General features: G+C 38.4%; 1 long non-coding RNA gene across 1 annotated transcript in view; it reads right to left on the reverse strand.

Moving 5' to 3' along the window:
* Positions 1-11,794: 11,794 nt before the first annotated feature.
* Positions 11,795-20,271, reverse strand: part of LOC137205610 (uncharacterized) — a 47,083-nt gene continuing 38,606 nt past the window's right edge. Inside the window, exons 2-3 of the long non-coding RNA XR_010934218.1 lie at positions 15,437-15,531; positions 11,795-12,421 (exon numbers count right to left, since the gene is read on the reverse strand). This is a non-coding gene — a long non-coding RNA (uncharacterized lncRNA). The remainder of the gene's footprint in view (positions 12,422-15,436; positions 15,532-20,271) is intronic.

The raw sequence follows: 20,271 nt of genomic DNA on the forward strand, positions 1-20,271 counted from the left end.
TCTGCCCTCTGAGCCCAAGCAAAAGAGTTTACGTTCAGAGCAATGCTTCCAACTTGCTGGAAGAGAAGCCCAGTCAAGCCCACTGAGATTCAGCCATAAGGCCTAGACACTCTCATCGCCCTTCTAGCACTATGGGAACATTCGGCTCTGAAGCAAAGAAACTTCAGCCAAGTAAAGACTCCCACCTTTAAGCTGAGGACTAAAAGGAGAGGAAAGGGTATAATATTGTGTAGGCATTGCATTTAGTAAGAGATACAGTGTATATGAAAACCGTTATACAGGTTCTGATTTTGAAACCCTGACATTCTACTCTCAATATTATAAAAGTATTACATATAAGTCTAGCCCTGAGAGAGAAACATTCCCAATGATGGCAGCTCCCTAAAGCTCATGTCTTCTGTATTAAATGTTAGCTGAGAATGCATGCAGATGACTACCACTGTTTCGTGACACAACTCATCCTCACAGTTTGTGGAAGAACTAAGATTTGCTCTCCACCCTAACTTCTCAAGGGTTTGCTCCTGCTAGCTCTTACACAGTGATTCACAGTTTGGTGAAAGCCCATTCTGGAACTTGGAGTAACTTGAACGTATATTACTGAAATTCCTCTGGCATGAGGAGGGCACTCTTCCTTGTTTTGCAATTCATACAGATTTTTCCATGTTTATATTCCTTTGTCCATGTCAGTGGAATTTGGGAAAAAAACAGGAATTAAAATCATAAGGCCAGTTTGTCTTCTTGAAGCAGGCTTCAGACCATTTATTTTATTCTACTGTTTTATTTTACTTTTATATTTTTCCATTTTTCTTTTTAATTGAAATATGGTTGATTTAAAATAGTGTATTAGTTTCAGGTGTACAACATAATGATTCAATATTTTTATAGAATATATTTCATTTAAAGTTACTATAAAATATTGTATATATCCCCTGTGCTGTACAATATATCTTTGTAACTTATTTATTTTATACATAGTATAAATCCCCTACCTCATCTTGCCCTTCCTTTTCCTGATAATCACTAATTTGTTCTCTATATCTGTGAGTCTGTTTCTGTTTTGTTATATTCATTCATTTTATTTTTTAGATTATACATATAAGTGACAACATGCATTATTTGTCTTTCTCTGACTTACTTTACTAAGCATAAAATTCTCAGGCCCATCCATGTTGTTGCATGGATGTATATATATACACACACATACCACAACTTTTATATCCATTTATCTATTTATGGACACCTATGTTACTTGGCTATTTTAAATAATGCTACTATGAACATCAGGGTGCATGTATGTGTTAGAATTAATGTTTTCATTTTCTTTGGATATATACCTAGGAGTGTAATTGCTGGATTATATGGTAGTTCTATTTTTAGTTTTTTGAGGAAACTCCATACTGTTGGCTGCACCAAATTCATTCTCACCAAGAGAGTATGAGGTTTCCCTTTACTCCACATCCTCACCAACATTATTCATTATTTGTGGACTTTTTGATGATAGCCATTCTGACAGGTGTGGTTTTAATTTGCATTTCTCTGATGATTAGTGATATTCAGCATCTTTTCAAGTGCCTGTTGGCCATGTCTATGTCTTCTTTGGAAAAATGTCTATTCAGGATTTCTGCCCATTTTTTAAATTGGGTTGTTTGTTTTTTGATATTGAGTTATATGAGCTGTTTATATATCTTAGATGTTAATCCCTTATTGGTCATATCATTTGTAAATATTTTCTCCATTTAATAGGTTGTGTTTTTGTTACGTCAGTGGTTTGCTTTGCTGTGCAAAAGCTTTTAAATTTAATTAGGTCCCATTTCTTTATTTTTGCTTTTATTTCCTTTGCCTAAGTAGACATAGCCAAAAAATATTGCTATGGTTTTTGTCAAAGAGTGTTCTACTTATGTTTTATTCTAGGAGTTTTATGGTTTCCAGTCTTACATTTAGGTCTTTATTTCATTTTGAGTTTATTTTTGTATATGGTGTGAGCAAATGTTCTAAAGTCATTCTTTTACATGTAACTGTCCAGTTTTCCCAGCACCACTTATTGACCTAAGTGCATGGGTTTATTTCTAAGCTCTGTTCTGTTCCTTTGATCTACATGTTTTTGTGTGTGTGTGCCAGTACCTCATTGCCTTGAATAATGATATTGCCAGCTGTGTTCTTTTTTCTCAGGATTACTCTGGTTATTTGTGGTCTTCTGTTGTTTAACATAAATTTTAAGATTTTTTTGTTCTAGTTCTGAGAAAATGTATGGGCATTTTGACACAGATTACATTAAATTTGTATTTTATTTTGAGTAGTATAGATATTTCAACAATATTAATTTTCCAATCCATGAGCATGAGATATTTTTCCATATATTAGTATAGTCTTCAATTTTTTTCATCAATCTCTTATAGTTTTCAGAGTATAGATCTTTCACATCATCGGCTAAATATATATCAAAGTATTATTTTGATGTGATGGTAAATTGGATGTTTTCTTGCTTTCTCTTTCTGATGGTTCATTATTAGTATATAAAAAGCAACAGATTTCTGTATATTAGTCTTGTATCTTACAGCTGTATTTAATTAATTGATTAGTTCGAATTGTTTTGGGGGGATCTCTTTACGGTTTTCTATATATAGTGTCATGTCATCTACAAATAGTGATAGGTTTACTTCTTTTCCAGTTTGGATTCCTTTTATATATTCTTGTCTGATTGCTGTGGCTAAGGCTTGCAATACAATGTTAAATAGAAGTGGCAAGAGTGGGCATCCTTGTCTTGTTCCTGATTTTAGAGGAAAAGCTTTCAGTTTTTCACCATTAAGTATGATGTTAGCTGTGGGTTTGTCTTGAATGGCCCTTATTATGCTGAGATACGTTTCCTCTATACCCACTTTAATGAGAGTTTTTATCATGAATGGATGTTGAATTTTGTCAAATGCTTTTTCTGAATCTACTGAGATGATTATGTAATTTTTATCCTTCCTTTTGTTACTATGGTGTAACACATTGATTGATTTGCAAATATTGAACCATCCTTACATCTCCAAGATAAATCCCACTTGCTCATGGTGAATGATCAAAGGATCATAAAAATTTATATTTTTTTGAATTCAGACTGCTAATATTTTGTTGAGGTTTTTGCATCTATGTTCTTCAGGGATATTGGACTGTAATTTTCATTTTTTAAAGTGTTTTTTTCTGGGTTTTGTATCAAAATAATAATAGCCTCAAGAAATTAATTTGGAATTGTTCCCTTCTCTTCAACTTTTGGAATAATTTGAGAAGGGTAGGCATTAATTCTTCTTTATATGTTTGGTAGAATTCCACTGTGAAGCTGTCCAGTCACAGACTTTTGTTTGGTGGGAGTTTTAAAATTACTAATTCAATTTCACTACTAGTGGTTGGTCTGTTCAGATTGTCTATTTCTTCTTGACTCAGTCTTGGAAGACATATGTTCCTACAAATCTACTCATTTCTTCTAACTTTTCCAATTTGTTGGCATATAACTGTTTGTAGAATTCTCTTATGATTTGTTGTATCTCTGTGATATCAGTTGTAATTTCTCCTCTTTTATTTCTTATTTTCTCTATTTGAGCTCTCTGTCTTTTCTTCTTAGTGAGCTTGACTAGAGGCTTATCAATTTTGTTTATCTTTTTAAAACACCAGCTCTTAGTTTTATTGATTTTTGATTGCTTTTTTTTTTTGGTCTGTATATTATATATATAGAGAGACCAAAATATATATTTTGGTCTCTCTCTATATATATAATATAGAGATATTTCCAGGAAATATAAATACATATTTCCAGGATATATATATATATATATCCTCTCTGAACTTATCTCCTTGCTTCTGCTACGTTAGGGCTTTTTTTTGTTTTTTCTTTTTTCTAATTCCTTTATATGATAGGTTACATTGTTTATTTGAGATTTTTCTTGTTTCTTGAGGTAGGCCTGTATTGTTATTCCCTCTTAGAACTGTTATATTTGTGTCCCATAGATTTTGGAAAGTTGTGTTTTTATTTTCATTTGACTCAAGTATTTTCTAATTTCCTCTTTGATTTTTTTCATTGACTCATTGGTTTACTGATAGCACGCTGTTTAGGCCCACTAATTTGTGTTTTTCCCAGTTTTCTCCTGTAATTGATTTCTAGTTTCATACTATTGTGGTTGGAAAAAATGTTTGATATAATTTCTGTTCTTTTAAATTTGCTAAGTCTTGTTTTGTAGCTAGCATGTGATCTATCCTAGAGAACATTCCATATGCACTTAAGAAAAATGTATATTATTCTCCTTTTGGATGGAATGTCCTGTAGATATCTATTAACATCTAATTGGTCTAATGTATCATTTAATACCACTGTTTCCTTATTGATTTTCTGTCTGGACAATCTGTTCATTGATGTAAGTGGGGTTTTAATATCACCTACTACTATTGTATTATTGTCAACTTCTTTCTTTATGTATGTTAATGTTTGCTTTGTATATTTAGGTGACCCTGTATTAGGTGCTTATCCGTTAATGAGTGTAATGTCCTCTTATCGTATTGATCCCTTTATCATTATATAATGCCCTTCTTTGACTCTTGCTGTAGACCTTGTTTTAAAGTCTACTTTGTCTGACATGAGTATTACTGCTCCAGCTTTCTTTTCATTTCCATTTACATGAAATATATTTTTCCATTTCCTCACTTTCAGTCTGTGTGTGTCTTTGGCTCTGAAGTGTGTCTCTTGTAGGCAGCATATAGGTGAGTCTTATCTTTTTTATTCAATCATCCATTCTATGTCTTTTGATTGGAGCATTTAATCCATTGACATTTAAAGTGATTATTGATTGGAATGTACTTATTGCCATTTTGTTGCTTGTTTTCTCATGGTTTTTGTAGCTTTTCTCTGTTCTTCTTCTTTTGGTTTCTTCCCTTGTGGTTTGATGATTTTCTTTAGTGATATGCTTGTATTTTTTTCTGTATAATTTTTGTGTATCTATTATAGGGTTGTGATTTGTCATTACCATGGGAATTATATATGTTGACCTATAACTATACCTGCTTGTTTTAAACTCACAGTCTTTAAGTTTATACACATTCTAAAAAATTGACTTTTTTTACTCCCCTCCCCCACTTTTTGTTTTTGATGTCATATTTTACATCTCCATGTTTATCCCTTAACTGTTTATTGTAGTTATAGTTGATTTTACAATTTTGTCTTTTTAATCTTTATAGTAACTTATTTAAGTGGTTGATCCATAACCTTAACTATATATTTGCCTTTACTAATGGGATTTTACCTTTTGAAATTCTTGCTTTTTGTTTTAGTTTTTTCTATTTCGCTTAGAGAAGACCCTTTAACACTTTTTGGGGGGTCAGTTCAGTATTGATGGACTCTTTTTAGTTTTTGCTTATCTGAGAATTTCTTTATCTTTCCTTCAATTCTGAATAATAATCTTGGTGGTTAGAGTATCCTAGGTTATAGATTTTTCCCTTTTATCACTTTAAATATATCAAATCACTTTCTTCTTGTCTAAAAATTTCCTGCAGAAAAATCATCTGATAGGTTCATGGGGGTTATCTTCTATGTGACTCCTTATTTTTCTCTTGCTGCCTTTAGGATTTTCTCTTCATCTTTAACTTGTGCCAGTTTAATTATGATAGTCTTGGTGTGGGTTTCTTAGGGTTCATCTTGTTTGGGACTCTCTGTGATTCCTGTACCTGGATCTCTGTTTTCTTCTTCAGGTTCAGGAAGTTTTCAACCATAATTTTATCAAATACATTTTCAACAATTTTCTTTTTCTTTTTTCTCCTTCTGGGACCCCTATATTGTGAATGTTAGTTTGCTTGATGTCTCAGAAGTCCCTTAAACTATTCTTATTTTTTAAATTTGTTTTTCTTTTTGCTCTTCTGATTTGCTCTTCTTCTCTTTGTTTTCCATTATTCTACCTTCCAGATCATTTATGCATTCTTCTGTACCACCTAGTTTGCTGTTAATTCCTTCTAGTGAGTTTTTAATTTCATTTATTGTATTATTCACCTCTGAGTGTTTCTTTTTTATATTTTCTCTTTCCTTGTTTAAATTCTCATTGTTTTCATCTATTCTTTACCCAAGTTCAGCTAGCATTCTTGTAATGCTAATGCTCTGAATTCTTTATTTTGTAATTTATTTATTTCTCATAAGTTTTGTTTTCAGGGTTTTTTTCTTGTTCTTTCATTTGAAACAAATTTCTCTGTCTTCTCATTTTGTTTAACTTTCTCTGCCTCTATGAAATTACATGAAACATTACCTATCCCAGTCTTGAATGGGTATCCTTGTGTGGGAGCATTCCTATGCACTCTGTGTTCCCAGTGGCTTTGGTGGGGAAGCTGGATCTGACATGATCATGTTTGCTCTAATGGGGAGCAGTGCTGGAGGAAGAGGGCCAGAGTGGGCACCTGGTGCAAGTCCAAGGTGGACACCGGGATGGTCCCAACACACCAGTCAAAGCTTGAGATAGCTCCCAATCTGACACTTCTATGAGACCAGCAGTGGCCACTCTTGCACTATTCAGATGTGCTGGGTCTGAGCCAGTTTCATCCCCAGCAACTGTGCACTCTCCTTGACAATGGCAGCCTTTGTCCTAGTGGCAAAGTGCACCAGAGTTAGAGATGCTGGATCGGGTGCTTGACACAGACCAGCACACACACTGGAATGGTCTCAGCATGCCAGCTAGAGCTTGAGACAGCTCCCAATCTGCCACCTCCATGAATGCCAGAAATGGCTGTCCTCCCCCTATTCAGATGCAGTGCTGGATCTGCAGATGCAGTGCTGGATTCAGATGCAGATCCATCTCCTCAAGTACACACTCTTCTAGACAATAGCTTCCTTCACCCTAGTAGGGAGATGAACTGCAGCTAGAGGGGCTGGAGTGGGCACTCGGCACAGGCCAGGTCATGAACTGTGGCAGTAGCTGGAAACCAGCCAGAACCCTGTGCAGTTTCAATCTGCTTCCTCTGCCTTGTTCCCAGGAGTAAGCAAGCACATGCCTACTCTTCAAGAGCAGAGCCTAAGTTTCTTACAGCTGTCCTGTAAGTCCCACTGATTTTCAAACCAGCTAAGGGGATTCATCTCCCCAACATCAGACCCCAGTACTGGAACGCCCAATATGTGGTTCAAACTGCTCACTGCTCACTACCCAGGGAGAGTCTCTGAGCCTCTGATATCCTCTCCCCTTCTGTGTCCTCTCTTAGGGGCTCAGGTCCCAACCTGATTGTTTCTTTCTCCTTCATACCTGACTCCATGGGGATCTCTCTTTACAGCCTTGTTTGTAGAAGAGTCTTTCTGCCAGTTTCCAGTTAGCTTTCAGTGAGAATTACTCCACACGTAGATGTATTTTTGATGTGGTTGTAAGGGAGGTGAGCTCAGTATCCTCCTACTCCACTATCTTGATTTTCTCCCTGACCATTTATTTTAGATTCTTGTCCTGCTAGTCCTGACAGCCCATCTACAGGATGTTAAGTGCAGGTGTTTGGTACTCAGTGTTGTGGTAAAGCCGTTAGGCCTGATTTAGAGAAAAGACTATGAAGCTGAGATGAGGAAAAATAATGCTGGTATTTCATAAGACTAGGAACTAGAAAGCCATTAGTTCTTGTCTTTGGCATTGAGTCAGGCCATAACTCAAGGCCAATGTCTCCATCTCTGCATCTCAGCTTCACTGCCTATAAAATAAACAGCACAATCCAGCCCATAATACCTTGTTCAGGGAAACAGCTGTGGACAAAGAAAGGAGTGGGTAGTCTATGAATTAACATATACACTTAGGCCAGCAAAGGCAACACTAGCATGCTGAATAAGAGACAAAAATCAAGAGTGCACAGGAGGTTGTTTGCCACATGGCATAAAGATGGATTGCAAAAGAAGAGAAATTTTTTAAATGTTTGCTCATTTTCCAAGTTAGAAATGATTAATGATTGTGTCTGATGAACACAATGTATTTTTATTTGTGTATCATTTTTCTATCTTCCTTCTCTTTTTTTTAGAAAGACCTTTAAAAACTTCCAACTGTACAGAAATGTATCAGTGTAATTGATCACATACCTTAAAACATAAATGAACATAAAACATAAATAAGGAGGAAGGATAATTCTGGAATTAGAAATCTGACTCTTTCTCTGGTTTGGAAGCAAAATACCAAACATATTTACAGAGGCTAATTCTCAATCCCTTTGGCATTAAGATCTGAATGAGTTATAAGAGGCTACAACAGGAAATTGAGCCCACATTTCTCCCTTGACAACATAGCATATTAGACTCTAATCACTCAGTGTTGCATTGTTATTTACTGTTTTTCTGCCATCCACATTCATGTATATTTATGTGAAGTCCAAAAATATCCAGCAGCAGTTCTTCAGATTATTATCTATGTCCTAATGAGACATACTAATCAGGAAACATACTCAAACCCTATTGTGTAAGACCAACAGAATACAGAAAAATTCTGCTTAGATAAAATGCTCTTTGAAGTACCTTCCACTTTTTACAGCAATAAGAGGAGAAAATAAAGACCATTTGCTCCTTATTTCTGAAGTTTGAAAGCAACAAATTGTGAAAAATGGATCCGCTACAGGATCCTCTACAGAGAACAGCAAAGATCAGTACGTCACTAGTTTAGACACATGTTTTCACCATATTTTCAATCATAGGGAGTATAGAGCTGCTCAGATCTTTGAATCCCAGGTTCAGAAAAATATCATAGAATCTAGAAGAATCATTCAACCATTCTAAGATTTTTTACCATTGCTGACAATAGCATCGATAGCCTATGGATTTTCCTAAAAAAGAAAAAACATTTGAAAAGAGGAATTACAACGTTTTTTATATTGCAAAACTTAACTGACTGGATTTTTCAACCCTCAAAATAATTTTGTATCTCCATTTAATGTTTCCCTTTTTTTAATTGAGTAATTTTTTTCTCTGACAGACTGCTGTTTAGAAAATATTTTTTATGCACAATCATCTCTTTAAAGTTTTCTCCAGGTGTTGACAAATGGTCACATTTGGTTTTCTTTTTTCTAGCCACAGAAGTGGAAACATCTGTATCAGAGCATTAACATCAGGACGCCTACTGAAGTTTCTAAGGCCCTCCTACTCCATGCACCCACTCAGCCACTGCTCTCCTGAGACTATAACGTAGAATTATTTTCTTTTTAACTGGATTTCAGTTAAAAGGGTTTTTTTTAAGTGTATATGTTATGTAAATTCAAATGATTACTCTTTGCACATCAAAATCTATAGCAGATCTTCCAATGGTCTTATTATTCAGAGTATATGGACATCTAGTTATCAATTCCGCTGAAGGCAAATGCTTTTAGAAGGTGGTACAGTGTTCTTTCAAGATGCTATTTAAATAACACTGATTTATATTTATCAAGAGTTAGGATGATCACATCTTAAGAGGAAATAACTGCATGGTCAATCTAGGTGTTTGGGACTGACTCTGATTGCTCACCTCTTAATCAATACTGTTGGTTTCCATGCAATTGCTCACTTATAGAATTGAAAATCTGACCTTGACTGTATCACAATAAATATTGGCCATGGCAAGACAACAGAATCATAAGTGTATAGTAATTTACTGAGAACATCCTAAATTAAAATTGGAGAAAATTCAGTTTTATCCATACTGACAAGTCATTGTGTGACATTTGAAAAAAATTAGGAGAGTAGCTAAATCTCTCTATGGCTTGATATATAATCTTAAAAATAGTTTTTATAATTTTATTTCTCCCATTGGTCAGGACCTGAAATCATTAAGGTAAATTTGACCATTTTTAAGGTGATTTAGAAAACAATCCATCTAAAGAACATTTGTGAGAAAACAAGAATGTACCTCATTCCCCAAATAATTCCACTAGTTGTGTCTCTTAATACCTTACACTAGAACCCCAAAAGTTTTTAATTATTTTGAATAAGGAATCACACTCTTCTATAATTCAACTAATTTTGGAAAATAAATATATTAAGGCCTTATTTTAAATAGCATGTCAAGTTCCCTTTCAATATGACACTTAGTCAAGAGAGGAATACTGAAGGAATAGAACATAGGCAGGTTTCTGTGTGTAGGAACATAATGTATAGAAAAAATTTAAATATAAGGCTCCAGACAACAGGAAGAACCTGAACAACTGGGCTCTTCAGTTTCACAAAAAGAAAGCGAGAAACAGAATAAGTTAATGGGAAGGACATTGAGAAGAAATATGTCCTATTTCATAGTTTTGACTTTGGCTGATTTTCTGTGTAAGCCAAAGAGTTTTGTTCGGTCAGTTGGTTAGTGTTTGCTGGTTGGTTCTCTATGCTCCAGATCTCTATACTAAGTATTTGGAGTGCCTGATCCAAAAGCTCAAGAATTTGAGTAGTTACAACTTAAAAAAAAAATTATCTCCAGTGTGATCTAAAAAGAGAAGAAAGCTAAATTCTCAAAGAGCACAGGTGTTCTTTAGCCCCAAGTCCATGTGCCTGGTGTATCCAAGACTAGATGGTGATTTGGGAAATGTGAAGTAATTAGAACTAAACCAGGGGAACACTGTAATAGTATTTAAAATGAACAACACATATCAAGAGCATTCCAGGTTATGAAAATTAAAGACCCGATGAACATTATTTGTTATTTCATGCAAATGTCATTTATTGGAATGCATAGACAGGCAAAGGTATAGGTAAAACATTGGTGAAATGCAGGTCTCCAATGACTGCTACAAATAATTTATAAATAAATGCAGGTGTTTGAATTGTATTTTCAGATACCCCAATATTGGATCCTTTAAAGCAACTAACAAAATCCACCCAATTCTATCAGTTCTTTACAGAGAAAAGAACTTTTTCTTTTTTGTGACTGAAGACTGACTGAAAATACAGTCTCCCAGGTGCTGATAAAAATATATCTTTCATACTAGTATCATCTGCAAAGTAGTATCCAAAGAAACAAAAAGCCTAAAGAAATGCTTCTGAAGAGGTTATTATTAAATTTGGTGATTTCTCTAAATAATAGGGGTTCCTTAAAAAAATTATTAAAGAATAGTTGAGGGTTAAACAATTTATTTTTAAGAGAGATTCTACCTTGTTACTTACACCCTTAAAAATGTATTTGTTGAGAAGATTGACTTAATGAAGATTTGTTATATCCAGCTGCTTTTGAAATTGCTAAGAAAGAATAATTGAATTATTGGTGTGGATAAAGTTGAGTAATAATGAGCCATAGCCATTTCTCACTTTTATGAATGCTTTAAGCTGCAACTAGCAGGAAACCCAACTCGCAGTAGTTTAAATAAATAAGAATTTCATTTTCTCAGGTAAGAAGGAGTTTGAAAGTAGATGATTACATGTTAGCTGCTCAAAAATACCACCAAGGACCCAAGTTCTTTCTGTCTTTCTGATATTTCATCCTTAGTATGTTGGCTTTTACACATGTTACTCTCTGATTATAAGATGTCTGCTTTAGCTTTGGAGATCACATTTGCAGTTAAAGCAGAAAGAAGTGGGGATTGGGTAGCAACAGCTTCATCTATCCTCTGTTGTTAGGGTCCTAGACTATTTAGGTTGCAATAGCAAAATAAAATATAGTAGGTGGCCTAAACAACAGTTATATTCTCACAGTTCTGGAGGCAGGGAAGTTCAAGATCAAGGGGCCAGGGAATTTGGTGTCTGGTGAAAAGTCTCTTCCTGGCTGTTTGCTGAAGGACTTACCTTCAGCTTCAGGTTCAGAGGATTCATCAGCAAAATAACCACTCCACAATTTAATAAGCAAGAAATAAGGAAATTTATTATATTAGTAGTAAGTTACAATATAAGGACAAGCAATATAGAGAGAGAGACAGAGACAGAGACAGAGGTAAATGTACATACATCACCAATTTGGGAGAACAAGCAATATATATATAGATAGAAATAAAAGCATATACATCACCAATTGGGAAAACACCTACATCCAGACCCAAGCAATGCTGGGAAGTCCCTGGAACAGCAATCTGGAGTCCCAATTGGGAAGGTCCTGGGCAGTGCATCCACTCCACAGGTGCACTTCAGTGTGCAGTCCAAAGGAGTCCTTCTTTTAACATCAAGCAGCAAGCTGATAACCATCAGCTTATGTGCAAATATGCAGCTCTGGCTATCATCATAAATGCTTTGATACTTTAGTCATGAGTTTCAGAATGTTTGTTGATCTCTGGGAGCTGGCCAGATTCCCAAGGTCCAGGAAACTTCATGGCTTACTCCCTTCTTTATCTGTTGGTTCTCAAGACCTACTTTCACTGTTTCTGCTGATCTGCACATAGTCCAGAAGTTTGGTATGTAGCTTCTTTCAGGGTCTTTGTCAAAGGCTTATTGTTGTCGCTGAAGCCTGAACAAGACTATTAAGTTTCCCAACACTGGCTTATAGACAATCACTTTCTCGCTGTGTTCATATGGTCTTTCCTTGGGAAAAAAAGAGAGTTGTCTGTCTCTTCCTCTTCTTATAATGGCACTAATCCTACCATGAAGGCCCCACCCTAATGACCTAATCTAAGCCTAATTATCTCCCAAAGACCTCACCTCCAAACACCATCACACTGGAAGTTAGGGCTTCAACAGATGAGTTTGGAGAGGATACAAACATCGATCCCATAAGAGTAAGGAAGGCAAAAACTTACCCAGGAACGCTCAGCAGAGTGTTCAGACTCTCTGAAGACAAAAGCTTACCAGGAACACTCAGACTAAGCCATCTACTTAGTCTCATTGGTAAGAACTGGTTCACATGGACTCTTAGGACAAGGGCAGGGAAGGTGAAAGTTTAATGAGACACATTTTTGCCTTAAACAATATTAGGGATAGCCTGTCAAGTAAGTAAAAGGAAACAGATATTGGGTAGGTAACTACCAGTGACTGCTATACATGCTTAACTCAGCATAGTTGGCAAAAGTTCTAGGACTTCCTTTAGTTCTAATGAAACTGATGCTAATTTCAAGTCAAGTTTATAACATTTTTCTGAACAAAATTCAATACTATTAAGCAACATTTGATAAAGTCTTACAATATCTAGCTACTTTATCAAGTAATTTTACTTAATTGTCACAACAACTCTATGAGGTAGGAATTAGCATCCCTGTAACTCTAGTCTCTGAAGGAGTATTAGGTCACACATTCTACTCTGACATAAACAGCAGCAAATAAACCAAGGCCAAATTCCACCCAAAGCTAGAACTCCTATCTGCCTCACAGTCAACATTCTGTTCAACATATGTTGTACTTTTCTGTATTTCAGAGACTGAGGAATGTCATTTCTTCAATTCTTAGTATTACATGGAATAGACGGACAAAAGAAGTAGGAAGAAAAGCAAGTTTAGCAAACTGGAATAAAAGAAAATATTAAGGAAAAATTAGGTTATGATTTTTTTCTAAAATATACCTAAGATAAAAGTGATAAAGTTTCAATTTTCTGAAGCTCATTTATCCAGGCTTAATTAAGATTCAGCCCCTTCTTCCTCTGTGGTCTTAGATAAGTTACTTAATCTTTCAGAGCTGCATTTTCTTCTCTGTAAAATTTTTACTTTTCATATTAATACTTAGTTCTTATAATTATTGAAGAACTAAATAAATCAAGGTTATTACACATCTGACATCATGCCTGGCAAGCAATACAAAATAATGTGTTTTTTCCTCATTTTCCTTAAAAGAATCAATTTTAGTTATCTGGGAAGTTCATCCCTAGTAGCAACTTATTTTACTAAAATGCCACATGAGCAAGGTACTCTTGGTGTTAATAGAAATATTTATATAAAACTGTCTATTAAGCCCAAAGTCCAAGGTGATGAGGTGATTTGGTCCATTTTATCCTGCTTGCCTAAACCTATTGGAAAGTTGACTGCATGTGAAAGACTGCACAAGCAATAACTTTGGCCTTATATATCAAAAATCACTGTACCTACGGTTTCTGTTTATATTTTTGTTAGCTAAGTCTTGCATCTATCATGCTATAAGTGAGGAGGCTCACTAATGGAAATGGTTGCTATCATCTATATTTACAATTGTATTATGGGAAGAGAAGAGTGAGGAGAAGTGGCAATTTGGAGGTGAAAATGTCCAAGGCTGGATCCCATTGTAGGGAGCTCTGGATGCCTTGAAGATTCTACACAACTGAGGAAGAAAGCCACCCAAATAACGAAAGAAGATGTAAATGGAGGAGAGGTGAAAGTGTGGAAAACATCAACAGAATGTTGGGGAATTTATTGGACAAAACTCCTCCTACATCAGTATGTCAAAGATCCATTTTGTTAATTCCCTTTAATTGCAACTTGTCACTTCAGGTATTTATTTGTCCTCATTCAAATCTATTCATATTTCCTAGAACCTCTCAGGGTGTGTTTAAGCTTTTGATAGATGCTAAAAGATAAAAGATGTTCTACCAATTTGGGAAAGTTATTTTATTCCTCATGCCTCAAAGTTACAACTGCACCAATAAGAGCACAACTTAAACTCCCTTTATATCTTCTCATTAATTTAAACATTGCAGCTACCTCACTACTGTGTGTGGAAGGAGTGGTATAGGGTGTATTTGTGTACGTATGTGTATGATTGAGAAAGAGAACAAATCAGGGACAGTGAAATTACATCACCTCATCAATTACCAGCATAAATGTTTACCAGTCCAGTGGGATTTGTAATGGTGTTTTGAAGTTAAATTAAGTCATTCATTTTAAAGAGAAACTTTATTCCCCCAGTGATTTCTTTGTAAACATGGGATTCATTGTTTTATTAGTGTTGGCCATGTTTACAATTCTCTAGAGTGTGGGTTGGCAAACTATGGTTTCCTTCCATATCTGACCAAATACCTTTTTTTTTTTGGTAAATAAAGTTTTACTGGAACACAGCCATACCAATTGTTATATATTATCTGTGACTGCTTTTACACTACAATGGCAGAGTTGAGTAGTTGCAATAAAAAAATGTATGGCTCAAAATGAAAATATTTACTATCTGGCCCTTCACAGAAAAAGGCTACTGACACTTTCTCTTGACAGGAGGTCAGTCAAATTTAATATAGAGGTTGAAGAGGTGATACCTTGGAATATGGAATAAAATATTGACAGTTCAATTTCTACTTATCTTTTCCCTCCAAACAAATGAAAAATTACACTTTACAATCATTTAATTCACGGGTTGACCAGGATACCCCCTGCTTGTCCATGTATTAGATGGTCACATTTATGGAATGTGGATAAGGTATCTTAAGGAAAAAGATTCCACGTATGGAATCTTCTTCCACAATCCAGCACCCTTCCTCACTTTTTCACATCCAACCCAGGATGACATGGTACATTTTATATGTGACTAATTAACTAGATTTAAAAATCATATTATCTATCCAAATTGACACTTATGAAATGGACACTTTAAAAGATTCATGCAGAACAGGAAGATCAAGGTGGTGGAGTAAGAGAAAATGGAACTCACCTTCCCCTCATGACCATATCAAAAATACATCCACGTGTGGAAAAATTCCCATGGACAATTAACTGAAAACTAGCAGGATACTTGCACAACCAAGGCTGAAAGAAAAATACACACATAATCAGGAAAGAAGGGAAGCAAAGCGATTGGGCTGGGATCTGTACCCCTGGGAGGAAACTAAGAGGACAAGGAAGATTACACAGGTGGACATATACCCTGGGGAATAAGTGGGTTGAACCACAGACTTGGTGTACCAGTCCTGGGGTCCTACAAGTAGGAGACAAGCCCCCTTGGCTGCTTGAAGAACTGGTGGGAGAGATAGAAAGGCTGGAGAATCTTAGACTCCCATAATGAGGAGTGTATGGGTGCTGGCTTGCCCCCAGGCAGGGCAGAGAGAGGTTTGCCTTAGTGGTTGCACCTCACGGCACTTCCCAGGCCAACCAAGCAAATATCCCAGCCCTGCTCACTCCATGCCACAGCTTGACACTGGATCTAGGGTGGCCAGGACCAGTCAAAAGACTTGACCTTGAGATGCAGAACCAACCAAGTCAACTGGGTGGTAGTGCTTACTCAAGAAGAACTCCAGACCACACTGCCAGAATTCTCACAACTGCCTCACTGCACTCCAACCCTAAGCCAAAAACTGTCCAGATCCGCTCACTTCACACCACAACATAATGTTAGATCTGAGACAGTCGCAACCAGGGAAAAGACACAACTGTGGGTTGCCTCTGAGAGGAGCAGCAGATGCCTGCACAGACATAGCATCAAACCTCTGTAAGCATATGAGCCCCACTTGCGTCAGCATGCCCCACCTTTGGGGAAAATATCCCAGAAGGGACAGAAGGAAAAACACATTTGGAGAGAACAGAACCAGCTCATGCCTGACCCTCAGGGTTTCTACTCCAGCAATGTAGGAGCAAACTCTTACCCTGACAGAGCAGTGATGGAAACTGAACATAGAGGAAGTCCCACCTCACTCCCTGCAGAGGCTCTAACTTCTCCATCAACAGCCTCATCCATTACCAAGGTGATACAGCCAGCACACTCTAAATAAAGAGATGACTGGCACCCACATCAAGCCCAGGTCTCCCACTAAAGACACTGGGCACAAGAAAATTGCATAAGGATGTTCCCACATAAGAATACCACTCATAATCACAAGAGGTAACAGCCCATTCTGTGGCAGGTGGGACAGAATGTGACCTACACAGATAGTCTATGCCACAGATCTGTGTGCCCCAGCCTGAGACAGGTGTACACCAGTGCACATGGGGTCTGAGTGCTGGAACATGGGGTTTGGAGAGCAGACCTGAGGAGGGGACTGTAGTTGACTGTGAGGAGACAGCCTGAGGGGACAGGAGTGAGGAGCTCCACAACCAGGAGAGCTTGTGGAGGAAGCCTGGATTGCCACAGAAGTGAAGCATCATTGTTGAGTGATACACAAAAAGCAGAGCTGCCATTGAAGCCTCTCTCCTCAAGCACTGGTCCCTGTTTCCACTGGCATTTGGGAGGGCTACCACTGGAGCCGACTCGAGTGCCCCTGCCATTGCCGACTCTAACCTTGCCCCCCCCCCGACCTGGGTGATCCGCTTACCCCAAGCACTATCTGATGGGCTCTCAAATTCCAATTGCTACCCCAGCACCCTCCCACCTGGGTGGCGCAATTGCCCTGATCACCACCGCGGCTCCTTCCTGCCTGATGGGCTTGTATGTTCTGGCAACCTCTGGAACAGACTCAGGTGAGAGGAACAGGCAGAGGTGGGACTGAAACCACAGCTGAGCCTCAGGGGCCCTGTGACTAAGGAAAAAGAGCTGAAACCTCTCCTCACAGCTGTGCAAATTGGGGAGTTACACCTCCGTTGACAACTTTTTAAATTCAGCAACATATGAAAGGACAACAAGTGCTTTTGCAATTGAGATGGGTCTGGCTTTAGCAGCTGTGGGGTTTGTGGGCATGTACACCCTGGGATTGGGCCAGGCCAGAGTATGAGCTGCCTCCATAGCTCCCATAGTGGGTTCAAGTGCACAACTACTGCAGTCCTGGGACCTGACCTCAGTGAATCTGCACAAAGGGCCTGGTGGACCAATGCCTGAGAGTCACCAGGGCCAATTGCCTGCATACCCACAGTTAAGGTGGGAATGAGAGCATTGCCAACAGTGAACTTTGCGTGCCCGCACAATGGGCAAAAGGGGACACAACAGAGCACATTCACAGGTGCACATATCCCGAGGAGGACTACTCAGTGGCTTCTCTCCCAGTAGGAGTGCTCCTATCCTGCCGACCTTGCACCACTAAGAAACAGATCTCAGAGCCTCTACTGCAACAACTCAAGAGTATGCCCTGTCCCTAACAGGGCAGTTACAGCCACAGAGCAAAGGGGAATCCCTGCTCAATAGCTAAGGCAGGATCTTGTCACCACAACACCAATCAAGCCTCCTATTGGGGATAGTATGTGCTCTAGATTGGGAGCTCGCTCCTATCCCTTCTTTAATCAAAGAATAAAACTTTCCTTTGCTCCTGAACCAAACACCTTCTCATTCTATTGGCTCCAATGAACAAGGCAGGAGGACCCATGTTGGGGCCTGACTCAAAAAGCTCTGCAAAGGTGATTAAAATAAGGGCTCTTAGAGCTAGAAGATCGAGTACTCTTTCTTCCTGTTCTACAAAACCACCAGTAAGGTGAAGGAAGTGAAGCTCCCAAAGTTCAAGTAATTTGACCAATGACACCCAGGTCAGAAGTGGACAAACCAGATTTGATGCCGTCTTTCTGCCGCCAAGTCAAGAACGCTTTTATAATACTAGTACATAATTCAGTGGCTTTAAGAATATTCAAGAGAGAGACCTTCAAGGTGGCAGAAGAGTAAGACGTGGAGATCACCTTCCTCCCCACATATACAACAGAAATACATCTATATGTGAAACAACTCCTACAGAACACATACTGAACGTAGGTAGAAGAACCACACTTCCCAAAAGGCAAGAAACTCCACACGTACCTGGGTAGGACAAAAGAAAAAAGAAAAAAACAGAGACAAAAGAATAGGTACGAGACCTGCACCACTGGGAGGGAGCTGTGAAGGACAAAAATTTCCACACATTAGGAAGCCCTTTCACTGGCAGAGATGGGGGGTGGCAGGGGGGAATCTTCAGAGCCGTGGAGGAGAGTGCAGTAACAAGGGTGCAGAGGGCTAAGCAGAAAGATTCCTGCTTAGAGGATCAGTATCGACCAGCACTCACCAGCCTGAGAGGCTTCTCTGCTCACTTGTCAGCTGGGACGGTTTGGGGCTGGGAGCTGAGGCTCAGGCTTTGGAGGTGAGATCCCAGGGAGAGGACTGGGGTTGGCTGCATGAAAACAGCCTGGAGGGGGCTAGTGTGCCACAGCTAGCCAGGAGGGAGTTGGGGGAAATATCTGGACCTGCCTAAGAGGCAAGAGGCAATTATTTTGGGGTGCGTGAGGAGAGGGGATTCAGAGCACTGCCTAAACAAGATACAGAGACAGGCACGAGCTGGGGCTAACAGCGCAGACACCAGAGATGGGCATGAAATGCTAAGGCTGCTGCTGCAGCCACCAAGAAGCCTATGTACAAGCACAGGTCACTATCCACACCTCCTCTCCTGGGAGACTGTGCAGCCTGCCACTGCCAGGGTCCCAAGATCCAGGGACAGATTCTCCAGGAGAACACACGGCGAGCCTCAGACTGTTGCAATGACACAACGGCTAGTGCCACCCCAGGCTCCCACTGCATTATGTACCCCTCCTTCCCCCAGCCTGAGTGAGCCAGAGTTCTTAATCAGCTGCTCCTTTAACCCCCTGCTGTCTGAGCAAAGAACAGATGCCCTCAGGTGACCTACATACACAGGTGGGACTAAATCCAGAACTGAACTCCAGGAGCTGTGTGAACAAAGAAGAGAAAGGGAAATCTCTCCCAGCAGCCTCAGGAGCAGTGGATTAAATCTCCACAATCAACTTGATGTACCCTGCATCTGTGGAATACCTGAATAGACAACGAATCTTGCAGAATTTGAGATGGTGGACTTTGGGAGGAACGATATATGTATTTTCTTCATTTTTCTCTTTTTTGCGAGTGTATTTGTGTATGCATCTTTGTGTTATTATGTCTGTATAGCTTTGCTTTTACCAATTGTTCTAGGGTTCTCTCTGTCCATTTTTGTGCTTGTTTTTTAGCATAGATTTTACCACTTGTTATCATTGGAGGATTTGTTTTTTGGTTTGGTTGCTCTCTTCTTTCTTTCTTCCTTTTTTTTTCTTTTTTTCTTATTTTTTAATTTTCTTATTTTTCATAATCATCTTTATTTTTATATTAATAACTTTATTTTATTTTATATTTCTTTATTTTTTTTCCTCCTTTTTCTTCTGAGCCGTGTGGCTGACAGAGTCTTGGTGCTCCAGCTGGGTGTCAGGCCTGTGCTGCTGAGGTGAGAGAGCCGAGTTCAGTATATTAGTCTACCAGAAAACTGCAAGCTCCACATAATATCAATCAGCGAAAACTCTCCCAAAGATCTCCATCTCGATGCTAAGACCCAGCTCCACTCAATGACCAGCATGCTACAGTGCTGGACACCCAATGCCAAACAACTAGAAAGACAGGAACACAACACCACCTATTAGAACAGAGGCGGCCTAAAATCATAATAAGGTCACAGACACCTGAAAACAAATCACCGTATGTGGTCCCACCCATCAGAAAGATAAGATCCAGCCTTATCCATCAGAACACAGACACTAGTCCACTCCACCAGGAAGCCTACCTAATCCACTGAACAAAATCTAGCTACTGGGGGCAGACACCAAAAAGAACGGGAATTACAAACC

The sequence above is a fragment of the Pseudorca crassidens genome, chromosome 14 (genome assembly GCF_039906515.1).
Source record: "Pseudorca crassidens isolate mPseCra1 chromosome 14, mPseCra1.hap1, whole genome shotgun sequence".
Lineage (NCBI taxonomy): Eukaryota > Metazoa > Chordata > Mammalia > Artiodactyla > Delphinidae > Pseudorca > Pseudorca crassidens.